At 46.0% G+C, this 18,816-nt stretch overlaps 1 protein-coding gene across 1 annotated transcript in view; it reads right to left on the minus strand.

Moving 5' to 3' along the window:
* SYNGR2 (synaptogyrin 2) overlaps positions 1-18,816 on the minus strand; it is a 287,764-nt gene that overhangs the window by 89,535 nt on the left and 179,413 nt on the right. The window lies entirely within an intron of this gene.

The following is an 18,816-nucleotide window of genomic DNA, read 5'->3' on the forward strand; positions in this document are numbered from 1 at the left end:
GATAATTGTGGCTGCTTATAAAACGGTTGGCCGCAATGCCAAGGGTCTTAAGCCTTTTTCTGACAAAGAGAAAAAGCAGCCCCAGGGACAGATTTCGGCAGCAGCGGTTCAACCCAATACCAATAAAAAACAAAATTGGCCTAAAAAACAGAATCGGGGTAAGCAACAGCAACAACAGGCTCAGACATCTCGCGCTGCGTCTCCCTTGCCTGCGCAGTCGGAACGTGATTATGATTTGCGCGACAGCGCGATGATTAAATCTCCTGATCGGTTTCAGGCTTCTGAGCAACGCTCTCCTTGTTCCTTTCAGGACTCATCGGCTTCGTCAACCGGTGGTGGAGGGGGCGGCAGGGGCCGGGGTGGCCAGCAAGGACGTGGTCAGCCCCGCCCGCGCAACGGTGCAGACAAGCAGGAAGGCTCTACGCCTCAGAGACCGCAGTTTGCCAAGAAAAAAGTCGCAGCCTTAACGGCGCATCGATATGCCCCAGATTGTGAGAACGCGGCTTCGGAATCTGACGTGGGCTCTGATCTTGCTGGACAGCGCGGCGGAGATTACCATAGTGAGAGAGGCCCTCCGTCCACTACTGAAGGTGACAGCGACTGACACTTATGTTGTGATCGAAACAGCTGATACAAGAGTTGCTCCCCCTGATAGACTTTTTGAAATCGTCCTGTTAATTGAAGGTGACATACAGCGTACCATAAAAGGGGTATTTTGGGAAAATCTTTCGTCTACGTATGACATTTTGCTTTCGGAGGCTGACTGGGCCCCACCTTTTGTGCTCACGGCTCCGAGAGGGGAGGAGGTAATCCTCCCCAGTTTCGCGAATACTGTCTCTAGAGTGGAAGCGCTGCACTTTGCAGAAGAGTGGGCTCTAGCGCTTGCACCGGCTGTGTACCACAATCAATGTGGCTGGGATAAATTGTCCCCTAGCCACGAGATTCCTTTACGGTCTCAGCCGCAGCCTCAACCTCAACCTCAATATCCCATACGACGTGAAGCCAAAGCTTCGGTCGCAGCGATCCTTGAACAATTTGAATATCAGGGTGTAATTGAAACATGTGTGTCACCGATGAATAACCCCCTTTTTACTGTAAACAAGCCAGACGGCTCTTAACGTTTGGTTTTGGATTACCGGCATTTGAACTCGCATTGCCGTAACTGTGCAGTACAGAATACTCACGGCTCTGCCCTTGTAAATAGTCTTGTGCGTAAGCGGTTCAAAACCACGCTTGACATTTCCAATGGTTTTTATGCCCATTCATTGGACAGTCTTAGTTCCCAATGGACTTCTTTCACATGCGGCGGTGTCCAAAAAATGTTTCGGCGTCTCCCAATGGGCTATAAGAATAGTCCTGGAGTATTTTCCGCCCGCATTGTCTCTCTGTTGGAGAGGGTCGACCCAGATGCTTGTTCCTATGTGGATGACATCTATCTCACAGACGACGAACTTTGGGAGCATCTGTGTCAGGTGAACAGTATTATTTGTAACTTTGCAGACATGGGTTACAAGTTTAACTTTGCAAAATCGCACATTGCAGAGTACACAGTGTTGTTTCTAGGCTATGAACTGAACAATGAAGGAAAAGGCTTGGCACCTCACTTCCTGGAGAAATGCGCACAGCTGCGCTCTCCAACAACACTGAAGAAATTACAATCTTTACTGGGCTTTTTGAATTTCGGAAGGACATACATTCCGGAATATGCCCAGCGTATCAAGCCTTTGTATGCTTTGATACAACTATCTTTTTCCAAATCATGCTGGCTGCCTGAGCATTCAGCTATTCTGCAGTCTTTGCAGGCGGATTTGCTCGCTTCTGAATATTTACAGACTCGTGATAACCAAACCAACCTGGTGATAAGAATTGTCCCTGGGACGGTGGGTTGCACGTACCTAACCTTTAATGAAGGAGATACAGTACCTATTGCTTACAAGTCACACTTGTACACTTTGGCTGAAATGCGCTTTTCCACTGTGGAGAAAGTTTTAACGGCTGTGCAGATGGCGATTCTCAAGGAACGTGCCCTGTCACAGGGAAAACGCATGTTGGTTGTTACCCCGTGTCCTGCCTTGGAGGCAGTTACAAAAGCCAGTGTACTTAATTCTAAGGCTTTGCACCCTCGGTGGATCCAGTGGGCTGCATCCTTGACATCCCAGGATGTCACGTTTATTTTTGACGCCACTTTACGGTCGCAGGAGTACTTACAGTATGAATTTGTTCATCCTGCTCCTTTAGCTATGCGGCCGTTGGAGGATTTCCATTGCATCATTTACACCGATGGTTCGGCGCAGGTTGCGTATGGCTCTAAACATGCCTACGTTTCCGCATGCGCCATTGTGGTCGGTGCCATGGTGAACGATGAGTTCAAGTCCAGTGTCGTGCGCACGCAGACGCTTGGGGACTGCACCGCACAATTAGCAGAGCTTCGTGCTCTGATGCTTGCATTAGAGTACGCAGATCCTAGTGTGACGACTTTGATCGTAAGTGACTCTTACTACTGTGTCCAGTCTTACAATGAAAACTTGTTCTTTTGGATTCAGAATGAATTTTGTGATTCCAAAGGTAGCACAATAAAACATAAAATGATCTGGGTCCGAGTGGCAGAACTTAAAGAAAAGTTGCCGCTCATGTTTGTGATTCATACTCTTGGCCATCAGAGCGTGGGAGTCCACGCTGTCGGTAACTCGCTTGCTGATGAAGCAGCGAAGTCAGCAGTATCAAAATACTTAGTTGCAGCAGTCACGCGGTCCAAAAGTAAGATAGATGATGACATCTTGGAGGCTGTTGCTGCCACTGAGAAGGGAGGTAAATATCCTGCGGGGTTCCCTTCGAAGTACACATACCACTTAAGTCCTGATAAGGTTCCTTATGTGAAAATTCCTGATGTTGGTGAACGTTTAATTCCCAACTCGGATCGCAGAGCTACTTTGATTACAGCGGCTCATGAAGGTGTAGCATCTGCGCATGCGGGCGTCTCGGCCACTGTAACTCCGCTACAACAGAGGTTCTGGAGCGGGGACTGTACAAACAGACGAGCGATTATGTCCTTCAATGTGACATTTGCCAGCAGATTAAGCCATCAACTGCTGCGCGTCCGCCTCAGACACAGTTGTACATTTCTAATAAACCACTGGGTTGCATTTATTTAGATCACTGCGGTCCTTTTTCTTCTGATACTGCGTATAAGTACATCTTAGTAGCAGTTCATTCATGCACACGCTTTGTGTGGGTCTGGCCACATCTGAGCGCTGATTCACGGACTGTCATTAAGGATTTGTGAGTCTATGTAGGGATTTTTGCCTGTGGTACCTTCCATTTGGATCAGGGTCCGGCTTTCGCCTCTAAGGCGTATAAGGATGCAATGGTTTCGTTGGGGGTCCAAGTCAAGTTTTCGTCTCCGTACAGACCTGAGGGTAACAGTGTAGTGGAACGAATGAACCGTGACTTAAAGCAATCTTTGACAGCTTGAGTTATAGGCACTGGCAGAAACTGGTTGGCCCACCTCAATGGCGTGCAGCGTGCGCTTAATAATCTCCCTAGAAGGTCTCTGGGTGGGCGGACCCCATACGAAATGCTCTTTGGTATCAAGATGTATGTCCCTGACCTCGACGGTCTAGACTGCAAGGCCCAGGCCGCGGCCTTTGACGTAGATGAACATTGCAATGCTTTACAGGATCTACAAAAGACCAGAGACAGTCTAGCTAAGGAACATTTGCCCTCCACATCGGATGACGCGTTGCAGATCCCTGTAGTTGGCTGGCTACCCCAAGTTGGAGAACTGGTTCGAGAGAAGATCGATAACAACAGAGTTTGGTCCCTCATATCGTGCACCGGTTCGAGTTCTTGGAGTGAAGGGCACGAGAGCAGTCATTTTACCACCACTTCCAGGTCGTAAGGAAAACAGATTTATCTCAATTGACAATGTCAAGACACACAGGGTGGCCGATTGTTCATAGCATGACACCGGCTGTATCCTGTCCTTCCATGGTGAGGCACTCTGTGCTGGCTATTACTTCTGGTGCAGAACAGGAGGTGGCCCTCGAGATGCCTGCTATTTCCAGTCCTTTATTAAATACTATTCCCGTTACTAACATTGATGAGCTGAACTACACCTATCCAACTGATTTATCAATGCCTGATTTGCAGACTCGTTTGGCCGACCAGTCCAGATTCTCTTTTGACTGTTTCGGAACATTCAAAGAAATGCTCAACTATTGCAAAATATGCCACTTTATTTAAAAAACATTTTTTAATTCCCCCTTGGACATACGTTTGGTTGATTCTATTTTCATTTTATCTTTTTATGTCAATTGGTTTTGTGTTTTATTTTTTCCGCCTGATCGATGGCCACTATGTCAAAGAAAGAACAGGAATTCGGTACCTTAATGGAACATTGGCCCCTCTTTCCTCTTCACATTCAGCACACAGACTGAAACGAGACTTGAATACAGTCAACATTACTGCTTGGCCTGTCCTTGATGGGATTGTGTGGGATGCGGTTAGATTTCAAATAAATGGCCCCACTGAAGTGATTAATGTTCCAAACGTGCTTAGAGTAAACATGGGGGATGTGATTAAACAAAATATACGTTCTGATGATTAAGATATTCAGGCCGTAGAAGCATTATTTTTTGATTTGAAATACTATGCTACCTTTGATGCTGAGGATTTATACTTAGATTCTATTAATTATGGTGATTTGTTTTGTTTCCAACATTATGGTAATCATTTTTTACATAAGACATATTCCAGGAGAGTTGCTGTAAATTGCACACAGTGGGAACATTGCCCAGCTCCATTGGGAGGCAGCTCAAATGCATTTCTGAAAAAATACACTTATTTTACAGACTTTAATCAATCAAATCCTGAGTCATTTTATTTCAAAATGACACAAAAGTCCACGTCCAAAGTTAGACTTACCGATACAAAATTGCTGTATTCGAAGTCCTTTCTAGACAAGTTAGCTGTAGATGGCTACGAGTTATGGAAAGGAACAATTGACCTTAAATCGGTTTGGGGTACCAAAGATTGGCAGGTACAAGGCACTGAGGCTTTGCACCGTGCATGTCTCATCCCGAATCACATGTTGTTTCTAAATTCTACTATTTCCCAAACAACATGCTTTGGATTGGCTACTTCTAAAAAAATTAAATACACCAATTATCCCCGAATTGGAAGAATATTCAGGATGGGGTAATTATACTGAATTGTCCATTCGTGAGTTACAAGCTCTATTGCGCAATTCATCCTTTAATATATCCAGTTTGGATCCGAAGGGTTGGCTGATGTGGCATAGAAGTGCTGATTCTTGCCAACGTCGTTTTTTGGGTTTGGCTGAAGGGTTCACACAAGTCAGACCTGATCCCCGTTTTGAAACTGATTATACTGTCACTACTTACTCTGTGGGGAAACTGTGTCAGAATTGGTTACACCATTCCACGTTAGCTGCAGTTAAACTACATCTGTCTCAGTTAAATGATAATGTGGATTTAAACGATTTTATAAAAGGCCCGGCTAAGGGTAGGTCTAGACGGTGGATTTATGCGGTTTACAATGAAATTTGGAAATTTTCACAAATTGAGGCTGCTAAGCGCCTAAGGGCGATTGACCAAGCAAATTTGGAAAAAGTACTTGCAGTTGTCGATAACAGTATTAACATGCTTTCTTCCTGAATTTACACGTTGAACAATATTGTCTATTCTGTAGTTGACATTGTGAATGATGAGGTGTCTGTGTTGTACCATGGTCAAAATCAATTGCGTTCTGTAATGCAGTTTGCATGGACACTACAGACTCTTAAGGCGGGCCGCGTGCCCTGGAGTTACATGAACGTGTCCTCCCTATTTGCCCCATTTAATATGACTGACAAGCAGCACATGCTTTCCATGCGAGATGCGTCATTTTCTATGTTACACATTGAAAAGTTAGAATCTTTGCCCTTTTCTGTAGCTGAGGCAGCTGCTGCAACATGGCTTATCCATGGAGTTATTACGTTACCATTTGCTTTGTACAAGTTTACTAATTGTATGCGGTATATTGCGATAGGGCGATATGAACCATTAGGCAGTGCTTTCCTCCATGAGGCATGGTCTTTACCATACACGTACAGATGTCTGAAAGATGGAAAGGAAGTGAATCTAAATGGTGAAGAATGCACACAGTCGCCTGACCGTTCACGGATATGCAGACACATTCAGTTGCATGGTTCTTGTAATCAGGACCGGCCTAATTTAGCCTGTGTTTTAAAAGGCACACCAGTTCCAGCGATAGTTCCCACATTTACGTTATTGACAAACAATAGTTATTTGCTTTTGAATAACGAGGATTGTTGTGGGTTAATGGTCGGTATCGCTTATGTGGTTACTGTATCAGAACGTGTGGTGTGTTGCAAAAATGTGCTATATCCTCCCACACATGGGAATTCAGATGTTTCCATCTGGCCGCGCATCCCAACCTTGAAAGCGGAGTTCAATGGTATTAGCAGAATAAGGGCTCTTTTGTCTCAAAAGGAAGTGGCCCTGAGCTCGGCCCGTGAAACTTATGTCCTTCACATAGCTAACACACGCACAGGGGTGCAGGCACTTTTAAATACTGACTTGGCTTTTCATTTCTGCGAATTAGTTCATCAAATCTTTAATGCCTCCTCCACGTCTGGCTTGGCTCATTTTTTTAAATTGGTTAGCAGTGGTCTCGTGACTACTTTTGAAAAGATTTTTGGTGTCATCCTCGCTTTCTTCCATTCTATATTTTTGAGTTTGTTTGGCGGATTCCCTGTTTTGCTGGCTTTAGCTGCAGGCGTTTTGATATTATTCTGCTTCCTAAAACATGGATGCCCATCCTGCGCAAGAAGCTGCTCAGTCCCTTCTGACACTGTTTCGCAACCGGAAGCTTGATTACTAAGGCACCCTGCCGCTAGCGACCTTAAGCACGGCATTTGGATTATCGTTTCGATTTTCCTATTTCACATGTGTCCAGCCTGTGTTTCATTGCCTGAGCTGCGATTTCGACTGGGCCATTGATGTGTGTCTCTGCTTGCCGATCTCTCCTGACGTCGATTTTAATCACCTGATGGGCCCCGTAGTTGCTCACGAGTTGGTTTGTTCTGGCGAAAGGATTATGGCCTTGGCAGCGATGCATGGACTAATGGGTCAGTGGGACATACCCGCAGGGGCGCATGAGTTTCTGGCACATAGCGTTCTTGAGAACCCACCGAGTTGTCCTCTGATGTTGCTAGAGGGTCCGGTGCTGGAGGAGCACGTATGTTCTTTCCCATTACTTAATTGGATGGCTCAACTGTTTTCGGATGATGACAGTGATTTCATGTTGGAGGCTGTTGCTACCCATTTTGCATATTCCATCCACCCATGAATTGCTTTGAAGACTTTCATTATAATGGCACGTGACTTTTTAGTATCTCTGAATGGTGCCTTTTTCTTACGAACATTCAATTTTATATGATCTAGGCCTATGGTTTTATATTTGGCCTCTAGTTCAAGACTTGCTATTTCATTTTTTGTTTGGCCACTATAGGCATTCATACATATTTTTATATACATTTTTTTAGCTTGGCTCAATATTGTTGAACTCTGCTTTCATGTTATGCCTTTATACTGATATTGGCTTGCTAGTTTTGACGTCCTCGGATCATTGGGGGGGTGTCATATAGATGCTGCTCTTCTATATACTGTGTTAAGTTAGCATGAGTTTATTAAGTGTTTAAACAACATTTTCCTTTGGCTTCAGTTTGCACACGACACGTAATTGTTATTGTAGCTTTCAACCTAGACGAAAGATGTGATTTATTTCAGAATAATATGTTATTGTTCTGATATCAGTCGTGCTTGGTACACTGTCTGAACAGTGAGTGCGGAACCCTCTAAGAATAACCTAACACAAGGTTGCTGGGAGCTCTGATCCTCGCACCACTAGACATAACACAAATACAGTTGCTGCCAACATTGGGCTCTAAGCGGGTTTAAGATAGAGTTACTGAGAATGCAAAAACACACTTGATGGTGCTTCGCATGCAGAGAGCTGGTAGTTGATGATGTGATCTCCTCCTACTGACATTTAGAGGTATGTGCCCGCCCTGCTAAAACCCAAATGAGACCTTCTTAGATAGAATATAGTATGCTAAATAGGGTGCGCGAAATATAGGTGATACAGATTTCTATAGATTTTTGCATTATAATATGCTATCACCGTTTGCTTATTCTGGATTAGTGACTATGCTGATAACCCTGGTTTTTATAATACGTCTTCTCGTATTATATAAGATACTGCGTTTGAGAACCTTGCATTGAATAATAAATATTTCAAAATTGCACATGTCTTCTTTAACTCCCCGTTCTGGGTTGAAATGATTATAGAGCGAAAGAGTGTTCATGTGTTCCACGATACCTGAGGTAATCAAAGTTCATGTTCTGGTTTGTCTAAGTCATTGGTAGTTTGTTATGACCAATGAGACACTGTAGCTAGCTCGGTAAGGGGATTTTGGATACTGAGGTGAGTTTTGGGTCACCCTAATTCACTGAGGTTCCTGATCTTAATGCACAGTTCTGTAAGAGAACGGAATCCCTGCTACATGGCGCCCGTACGTTGTTGGCCTTATCGAGGTAGGGTTCTAATTTGCAGATAGATTTGTGCTCACAGAACACCTCAGTAAGTTTCCCTGTTTTGGGATTGCATAACTCTTGCATCTGTATTCATTCCCAGTAGGCGCGTTTTAAATCCTGTTTGGATGGCGGGAAATGGCTGGCCCAGGCCTCTCTGAATCCTATATAGGTTAAAAGCTGCCTAAGGTCAGTTATCCATTTAATCCTGTTCCCTGTATCAGCTATTATTAAATCATTAAGGGCAGCAGCATAATTGTACAGCTCAGCGTTCCTTCTTATGCGCACCCAGAAAAGCAGGGGACGAAGGCGTGCAATGTCCTGAATGGAGAGTCTTCCCATATCATAAAATAAGGGTTTCAACTGGGTGGAAGTGGGGAGGGAGATGAGGTCTCTTAAAAACTTGTTTTCTGATTAGGCAAGCTCGCTAATATTCTCGAAGCCCCAGAGTTCGGCCCCATATAGGGCCAAGGTAACGCTTTGCCGTCATAGACCACAAGAGCCGGTAGCAACTGGCCTGATCGCCGAAAGATGGTGTTCTCCAACGATGGCCCCAGACACCCGCTTGCGGCTTAGGAGCATAGTGGCTAAGTGGGAACTCCATTTCATGCCTTTAGAGACCCGAATTCCCAGATAGTCAAAAGACTCATCAGCGTCTAATGGGGTATCGTTCAGAACGATGCCATTTCTAAATAGTTTTGATGGATTAATAGTCATTAATTTGCTTTTGCTTGTGTTAATTGTTAACCCCCGAGAATTGCAGAAAAGGCGAAACCTGTTTAAAAGTTTTTGGAGACAGCTCGGTGACTAGGAGATCAGGAGTGTATCGTCGCGAATAGGAGGGTTGGTGTTTTTCCCCCGCCAGAATGGGAGCATCAGCTGGTTCCTCTCAGATGGTCTACCACCCCATTGATGAATAACGAAAACAGGGTAGGGGCCAGCACGCATCCCTGGCGTACCCCCCCTATTCACCACGACCCTCTCCGTCAGTTGCCCTTGTGATCACCACCTAATTTTAGCATAGTTGTCCTTATGCAGGCGTTTTGTAAAGTCAAGGATCTGGGGGGGGAATGCCCAATTCATGTAGGACCTGCCAAAGCTTATCCCGGGGTACTTAATCTAATGCAGTCTTCAGGTCTATAAAGGCCAGGTACAAGGCCAGGTACAAACTGCCTTTCCCTATAATCACTGTTTTGCAGTAAATCATAAAGAATCTGAACACCTTGTCCATTGTACCGACCTTTTGCCTAAAACCTGCTTGGTAGTGAGAGAGGATGTTCCCATCTTCCATCCAAGTTCTAATCCTCATAAGGAGCACCCTGCCAACCACCTTCTGCATCACATTGATTAAACTAATCGGTCTGTAGTTAGCAGGGTCCTCCTTATTTCCCTTTTTGAATATTGGGATAACCTCCGCACCTTTCCAAGAATCTAGGACAGGGGACCCCTAGCTATTGAATTCATCACAAGTAGAATAATATGGGCCCAAGGCTTTGGATCATACAAAAGCAGGTCCAGGGGAAGACCATCAGGTCCCGCAACCTTTCCGGGAGCGATACTATTTAATGTTATATCCACCTCATGGAGCTCAAAACAATCCAATGGCTGTGGAACGCAAGGGATGTTTTTTTGAAGTTTCGACATAAGGGGGCAAAGGGCCTTCTTCTCCTGAATAAAGATTGGAGAAGTGATCATGCCATTGGTGGTCTGTAATATGATTTGGTATTAGGTCAGATCCCTTTCTATTCCCTCTATTGATTAAATCCCAAAATAGAGTTGCACTCCTTTGCTTGGAGGTATGTTTAAGTACCTGCCAATGGGCCTCGTCCCAATTACGTTTGGCTTCCACCAGTGCCTTAGAACAGTCCTTTATTGCTACTTTAATTGCAGATAAGTCTTTTTTTCTAACAACGACGGATAGCGCCGCCCTCTTCTCCCTGCAGCCCGATGAATACCAAGGGTTTGTAGACCTTGCTCGATCTCGCTTTGAAGCCGTTTTCCCTTTCACAATAAAGACCAAACTGATCTTATCTATTGATTCTCGGTAGAGCAGGGAAAATTTGGATCGTTTCCCCATTTCACTATGGAGCACTGCAAGCTCCTGATTCTTAAGCTCAAGAACTTCCCTGATACTTAAGAGTTTGTCTTCTTGCTGAGAGACTTTATGCCATTTAATGCATCTATTACAGTTGGAGGGGGTTACCTCTTGAGTTGACAGTAGAGCAGGATTGGGCGCCTTTGTCCCAGAGGATGGCCAATCGTTGTTGACTTGTAGACAGAAAGGATTATGGTCGCTGTCTAGAGAGGGTTTAACTACCATATCTGGGATACGAAGAAGGACAGCAATACCCCGACACTATGGGTTGAAACAGATTGAAACAGCAGGGGCAGATTGTGGTGGACCCCACGCAAGATGCGACAGATGAAGTGGATATTATGCCGAGATCAGACTGTGTCCCCCCTACGATGGTGCCCGCACAGATAGACAAGCTGGACCTTATTCTGCAGGAAGTGCGAGACTCCAGAAAGGCCATAGAGTCGCAGATAGCTACTCTAACCACAGGTCTAACCCTACTGAGAGCGGATCACACGAAGGTAGCGGACAAAGTGAAGGACCATGCCAAGACCTTAGCGGGGATGCTACCGCAACGGAAACAAGCGGAGGCAGATGTGAAAACCCTGCAGACTCAGGTAGCCGTCCTAATAGACCGGGTGGAGGACGTGGAAGGAAGGGCAAGGCGCAATAACAGAGTGATCGGCCTACCGGAGAAAAGTGAAGGGACTGACGCCACAAGCTACATGGAACAATGGTTTAGGGACCATGTAACGATGGAAGGTCTCTCCTCGCAATATTGCATTGAACGGGCACATCGCATACCTACTGGCAGACCGAAACCGGGTGCCCCGCCACGTCCCCTTATTGTGAAACTGCTCAATTTCAGAGACAGAGATGAACTATTGCAGAAGGCCACAGAGAAGGCGCCGATCACCTTTGAAAACACGAGTCTCCCTATACCCGGACGACGCGCAGACGGTTCAACGCCAGCATTCCTCATTCCTGGATGTGAAACGAAGCTTACGGGACCTGAATGTCCAATATTCTCTCTTGTTTCCGGAACGCCTGAACATCCTACATGAACAAAAAGCCTACTTCTTCGAGAGCCCTGGGGACGTCGAGGTTTGGATCGAGGTGATGGAGCAAACTGCCACAACAGATGCCACTGGCCGCCAGGGCCTCGCCAAAGGATCTCAGCAGACTGCATTGAGGGGCCGTAGAGGTGGACACATCCGTAGGACCTTCCTGAGTAAGCGATTCCACTCTCAACGGCTGCAACAATCTAAGCAACAGGCGATCGTCGCGACGGCAACCTTTACAAACGGTCCGCGAGCTGGTAATGAGACTAAATCCTCCACAGAAGTGGAGTCTTCACATGGTTCAGACTCTGAAGGCAGCGTGGCCCTGTTCCCCTCGGCTACACCCCAACTGATCACGGACTTATTTGGTTGATATACTCACGCAAGTATACACTATGCTGCATTTCTATGGCATAACTAAGATACACTGTTGAACATTGTTACTTGCTATTTGTATGCCTATTGCAGGAAAGTACCGATAGGGCTCGGATACCGTCGTAGCTTCACAAAGTTCTTTCAAGGTAATGCACGTGCGCATGCGAAGTGCAGGAACCGCCCCCTAAATGGCCAAGGCCCTTGGTTTGCAATTTTTTATTTGCCTGTTGCAATGTTACGTTGAGGTCTGGTATAGTTCCGGTCCCAGACTGTGTATTGGGAAAGTTGGGGGGAGGGTTGGCCACATTCATGCCGTATATAACACTAGTCGCTTTACTACACACCACATTTGCACCCTATTGGATGTACAGATTGACACAATGCATGCACTGGACAGCTATACTATAATCACATGGAATGTACGAGGTATGGGCACCACACACAAATATCATAGGATACATGCACATCTGATTCGACGTAAGGTGCAGATAGCCTGTTTACAGGAATCACACATGGTGGCCGGTGAAATAGTAAAACTTAGAAAGAAATGGAGAGGGCAGATTTTCTCCACCTCTTATTCAGGCTACGCTAGGGTTCTACGATATGGGTACGTCATGGGGTGCCCTTTGTGGCGCATGAACACAAAAAAAAATAAAAAATAAAAATCGATAAGGAGGGCAGATATGTTTTTGTACGGGGGACATTGGACGGACAATTGGTGGTGTTAGGATCCATCTATGCCCATAATACCGGGCAGGACAAATACTGGGATTTCCTCCGCAGTGCACTTGCAGGATGGGATACGTTCCGCTGGATACTGGGTGGGGACTACAATACGGTAGTAGATGTGACCTTAGGTAGATCACACCCGCCACTATGCGGAGCAGGGGTACTCAAGCAAACTGAGGCGTTTGTACGCTGATGACGGGTTGGAGTCTCTGATGTGTGGAGGATGCGACATCAAGAACACCGGGAATACTCATTTTACTCTGCAGTGCACTCCTTACACACTAGAATAGACAGGATTATATGCTCTGCGGATATTGCAATGCAGGTGCTTCGCTCTACAAACCTACCCAAAACATTCTCCGACCATAAACCACTAGAGGTCACCATCACATGGGGCAGGGTACCTTAACCGGTCCCTACGTGGCGCCTTTGGCCACAGTTACTGGAAGATACGGTATTTCGCACAGATATATTACACACAATAGATCGGTACTTCACCGAAAACAGCGGCACTGCGACCAGCAGACTGATAGAATGGGATGCGTTCAAGACGGTGTTGCGGGGTTGGGCGATCAGCGCAACGCTAGATGCACGACAATAATTACATAGGTCACTGGTAGAAACCGAAACGGAGATGGGCAGATTAGATTAGCTGGCAGCGACTGACGATACACACTCGGGGGCGCTCCAGGAAATGCGGATTGTACATGCTGAACTGTTGGAATCTCTTAGAAAAGTAGATTATCAAGAATATACCAGACATACACATGTAGATGCAGACAAAGCAGGCACCATGCTAGCCAGACTTCTCCGGGATACTCCTCCCACAATAGTGATTACTGAAATCAAAAAGGTTGATGATACAAGCATATAAACACAGGGAAAGATCAATGAGGCCTTCAAAACATACTATGCTTCTCTATATGGCGTACCCGAGGCAGCACCCGCCGAGCGAACAGATTATTTCCTATCCACCTCGACCTTCCCCACACTGATACCCACGGCACAAAAAGACCTCTCAGGGCCCATAACCCCACAGGAAATAAGGGTTGCTATGAAAGACCTCCCTCGTAATAAGACCCCTGGTATGGATGGTCTACCCATCGAATTTTACACCACGTACGCAGAGACTTTAGTACCCAAATTAACAGACTTATACAAGACGGTTTGGGAGGAAGGTGCACTGCCTCTTACTACCGCACAATCACTGGTAATATCATTGCCTAAGCCAGGCAGGGATCATACGGACATGGCCAATTATCGCCCGCTCGCTTTTACCCACTGAATACAAAATACTGAGTAAGGTGCTGGCCAATAGGCTGCAACCCTTCTTACCCCACCTGATACATGTAGATCAGACAAGGTTCATACCAGCACGTAGCACCTCCATGAGCATTAGAAAGTTGCATCACTTGATGTCGGAGGCACCGCAGGGATTCCCACACGCGGGGTGTCTCTCTTTAGACCTCAATCAGGCGTTTGATTCGATCCACTGGGATTACATGTTTAGGGCACTCCCACGCTTTGGGATACCAGAGAGCTATATAACATGGCTAAGACTGCTTTACATGGAGCAGACAGCAAGAGCACGGACCGGTAGACACATCTCGGGCGAATATAGGATACACCGAGGGACGAGACAGGGCTGCCTGTTACCGCCTGATTTATATACTAGCACTGGAACCCCTGGCGATTCCACTGAGGCAGACCTTCCCAGATATGGGAATACCACTCAGACATACTACAAATCTTTTTGCGGCTTATGCCGATGACAATTATCTATCTCCGTGACCTCCGTCAGCCTTTAGCTCCACTTTATGACTTGTTTAAGTCCTTCGAGATCATGTCCGGCCTTGCCGTGAATATTGCCAAATCACAGGCCTTTTACTTTACGGGTCACGCTGCCACAGCAGAGGTGGACTTCGGGGACACTCCACTACAGGTTGCCCCCACTACATTTAAATACTTGGGTATTTAAGTGTATAGAACACATGCTAATATGTTAGAGGGCAATCTTGACAGGACTATACAATCCCTGCGATCCAGTATTGTTTTTTGAACCTCGCTGCCTTTATCAGTTATGGGGAGAGTCGCAATAGCAAAAATGGTAGTCCTACCACGCCTGCTTTATTACTTTACGAATTTGCCCCTAATAGTGCCACTATCCAACTTTCAAACATTGAACACGCTGCTACTAGACTTAATATGGGGCACAGGAAGGCGGCGTATTAGCTTGAAGAAATTACAAGTAGGTAGTAGTATGGGAGGATTGGGAGTCCCAGATTTCCGGGCATATCATTACGCCTGCCAATTGCAATGGTTATCCTACTGGACGGCAGGCCGTAATCTCCATGAAATAGGATACACTACAACTGATTTGGAAAATGGAGCCCTACACGCTCTCTTACTGCCCACCTACAAATTGCGGAAAGACTTACCTTCACTACTAACCACTGCATTGACGTGCTGGAAGGCGGCAATCCAATACGCAAAAGCACCCTCCACATATGTAAGCAATATACCTCTGCTGGGAATCCCGCTTGCCGCTGGTATCCTCACTACATGTATACTGACACCATGGGCAGACTCTGGTGTCACAACAGTGGCGGACCTGTTTAGCCACGAGCTCCTGATGGATCATGACACGTTCGCTCACGAGACAGGCGCACCGCAACACTTATTTTTAACCCACGCTGCTCTCCTACAGTACATTAAAAAGTATTGGGCACCACAGGGCCAGGAACCCGACCAAAATGAATTAGTGAAGATGGTACATTATATGGGGAGAGGACGGCACTTGATCCGCTGGATAGATCATGGGATCAGCGCCCACACCAGGATGAGCCTAGATTCATTGCGTGCTATATGGGGGGGGGGGGGGAGATAGGTAGGGAACTTTCGGACACTGAGTGGGCAAAGGTTCTAGAGCACCCCAAAAAGGTTTTTGGATTCAAGTTTATACAAACCATGATACTGCATCGAGCCTATCTGGCCCCAGGTCGGCTGGATAAAATGTTCCCCCAGACAACACTCATGCCCACGATGCCATGCCGCGGGAGCGTTATTATTACATATGCTGTGGACATGCCCCTCCCTATTAGACTATTGGGTCAGGATTAGAGAACTTATGGGAACAGTAACACCTTACATTGCATGATACGGTGGAGGAATGCCTACTGGGCTTACACAAACACAGATCAAAGCACAAGGTACCATTTCGCTTCATTGACCTGGCGTTACTCCTGGCTGGCGAAATCCAGCAGGCCCCCTGAAATACGCAAGTGGCACGCGGAAATGATAAAATGGGGTAGTGCAGAAGAAGCAGCGCTGCGAAGAGCAGAGGCGAGAGGATTACGTAAAGTACAGATAGCCCTAGAATGGGAGGCTATGTTAGAGGCGCTCAGATCGGAGGAACCTGATGCGTTCGTTTGATGATTACAATGTATGTGTAGTAAATATCGCAAATTGCCCACACCTGGCTATCCAACGGAATGTGTAGTTCTGTTACGCAGCTGTATGTAAATGAATTTACTTGGAATGCAAATGTACAGATACGGATTTTGCTTTTGAAATGTGACCACAGTTATTGGGGGGGGGGGGGGGGGGGGGTTGTACAGGGGTATTTCTTTATGGTTACCCGTTATGGACCACTGATATGTATTTCATTGTCGTAATTGTAGTACCAATCATATTTATGACATGTAATGTACTTATATGACCATTTTACAAGACTATGAACTGAAATTAAAAATCAATAAAATATGTTTAAAAAAAAACTACCATATCTTGGAGGTCCCCCCAAAGTCGAACATCGACAAGAATATAATCTATTCTGGTCGGGGAGCTTATCCTGTTAAAAGGTATTTGCTCCACTTGGAACAGAACCTGTCCTTCCATTTGCAGCTCTTAGATTAAATTACAGAGTGAGGGCATTGATTTGAATTGCCCTCTGTGACCATTTCTTGACGAGAGCTAATTTGAGGGGCGGGATAGCCCATTTGGTGTCCCTCTTCAGGGGCACCCAAAAGGTCGTCCGTACCCAGAGGTTCAAATGTGCAATTGAGGTCCCCAGCTACTATAATATTGGAAAGAAATGGAATACGAGATAGCTCGCTCTCCAAAGCTGTTATGGTCGAAGATGTTTGGGCACCTACAGTGCCTCTTGCATATATATTAAATAACTCTAGGGATGTGCCGTTGGATGACCCTCTAGCGGTCAAGCGCAAAATATCCAGTGACAGACAAGTATGAGTGACAATTGTCCAATTTAGGGAAATACTAATCCAGATTTGTAGTCCCCCAGAGGGGCGACCCTTACCTAAGCCAATTGCTGGAATAAAATAAGAAATGTAGCTGGATTCATGTAAAGACGTTAAACTCCACGTGTCCTGGAATAAACATACATCTAACTTTGACAAACTCATTCCATTCAGGGAGCAGTAATTTCTTCTGTAGCCCCGCTATGTTCCAGGAGAGCAGATTGAGCACGTTAGAATCTGACCTGGCCTCCGTTGCTGCACTGTCTAGTGCGCCAAGTGGGGTCCGTACATGTTCTACAATCATTTCCTGGCCCTTTAGGATTTCTATGGAAGGGGAATTTGCAATGGCATTAGTCTCACTACATCTAGCTCCAGTTATATCAATAATGCTACTGGATGGGCCCTCGATGTAGTCAGTCCACCCTGTTTAAACCAGATCCTCCTCCCAATCTCCCCGATGTTTCATGGTCTGCCACCCCAGATAGTGTCCAGAGTGGAGAGCGTCTAATCTGAATAGCAGAGTGCTCTGGGGAGGAGGTGCGGAACTCCAGAGCTAGCAAATTCCCAGCAAGAACAGCATTAGTTAGCAATAACTCAATGCAGTCTAACTCAGCATTACGCGATGAAATCCTCCTTACTCTAAGAATATCATCACGAATTATAGATCTGCATCCCCTCACATGTCGCAGCCAATGCGTTGCATTATTGCGCAAGGACTCGCTGCTTTCATACCCCTGCCTACAAGAGGGTTTGGGGACTTTGACCATATATACAGTTGACGGGTTGTCCCCTTGTGGTATGGAGTCTCCGTGGGGGGGAGGCTGTAGCCGGAGTTTTAATACTGGTGCGGGATGGAATTGCCCCTGGAACCCCATGCTATTGGAAGGTGTATATCGAGCCCCAGGAGCTTTCATTAAGTCAGCATACGATCTTTTGAAACTAGGGGTGGGGGCCATGGGAGGGGTGGGAATGCCTCGAGCTCGTAGTCCAGGATGGATCCTTCCACCCCCCTCCGTGAAAGCACTGATCAGTGGCTATTCGATTGTGCAAAGGATGTGGGGGAAGGACGAGACAATGAAGTAGCAGCTGGAAGAGGGGGCTTAGCCCTGCAATTTAAAGCTTCCACCATCTTTCTCAGGGAATCTACCTCTTTTTGGAGTAGTTCCACTTTCTGTAGCAACCCCTCATTTGTATCTCTACATTTGCATCTATTCACAGAATCGCCAGCGTTGGCAATATTACATTTATTCGTTATTGGGGATAGAGTACCCTCAACCATATGCTCCAACGCTGCAAATCTGTTTGAACAAGGGATTGGAGGAAAATGCTCAACAACTACACTGTCCCGTGGGTCCCCTAAGTTATTTCGATTTAAAAATGGTGAAAGAGGAGTGTGTAAGGGAGATTCCTTGGTGCCCTCTACCAATGGGCTGTGGCAGATTAGATTGGTGGGATGATGGGACAGTTTTTTTAAACATGGATGGAATTACTCGTTTGGGATTATTAGCTAATGCCTCCTCCAGATGGTCGGTAACAGTATCAGATGCTACATTATTGCCTCCTAGAATCTCCTCGCAGTCGCTTACTATTGACTCTGTTCTATCGAGGACACAGTTGCTGGCTGCATGACTCGCTTTTTTTACCTTTTTACATTTCTTGCTCCCAATTGCCCCCCCCCCTCCATTGATTATCTTTAGCCCAAA

This window comes from Lissotriton vulgaris, chromosome 7, assembly GCF_964263255.1.
Source record: "Lissotriton vulgaris chromosome 7, aLisVul1.2, whole genome shotgun sequence".
NCBI classification, from domain to species: Eukaryota; Metazoa; Chordata; class Amphibia; order Caudata; family Salamandridae; genus Lissotriton; species Lissotriton vulgaris.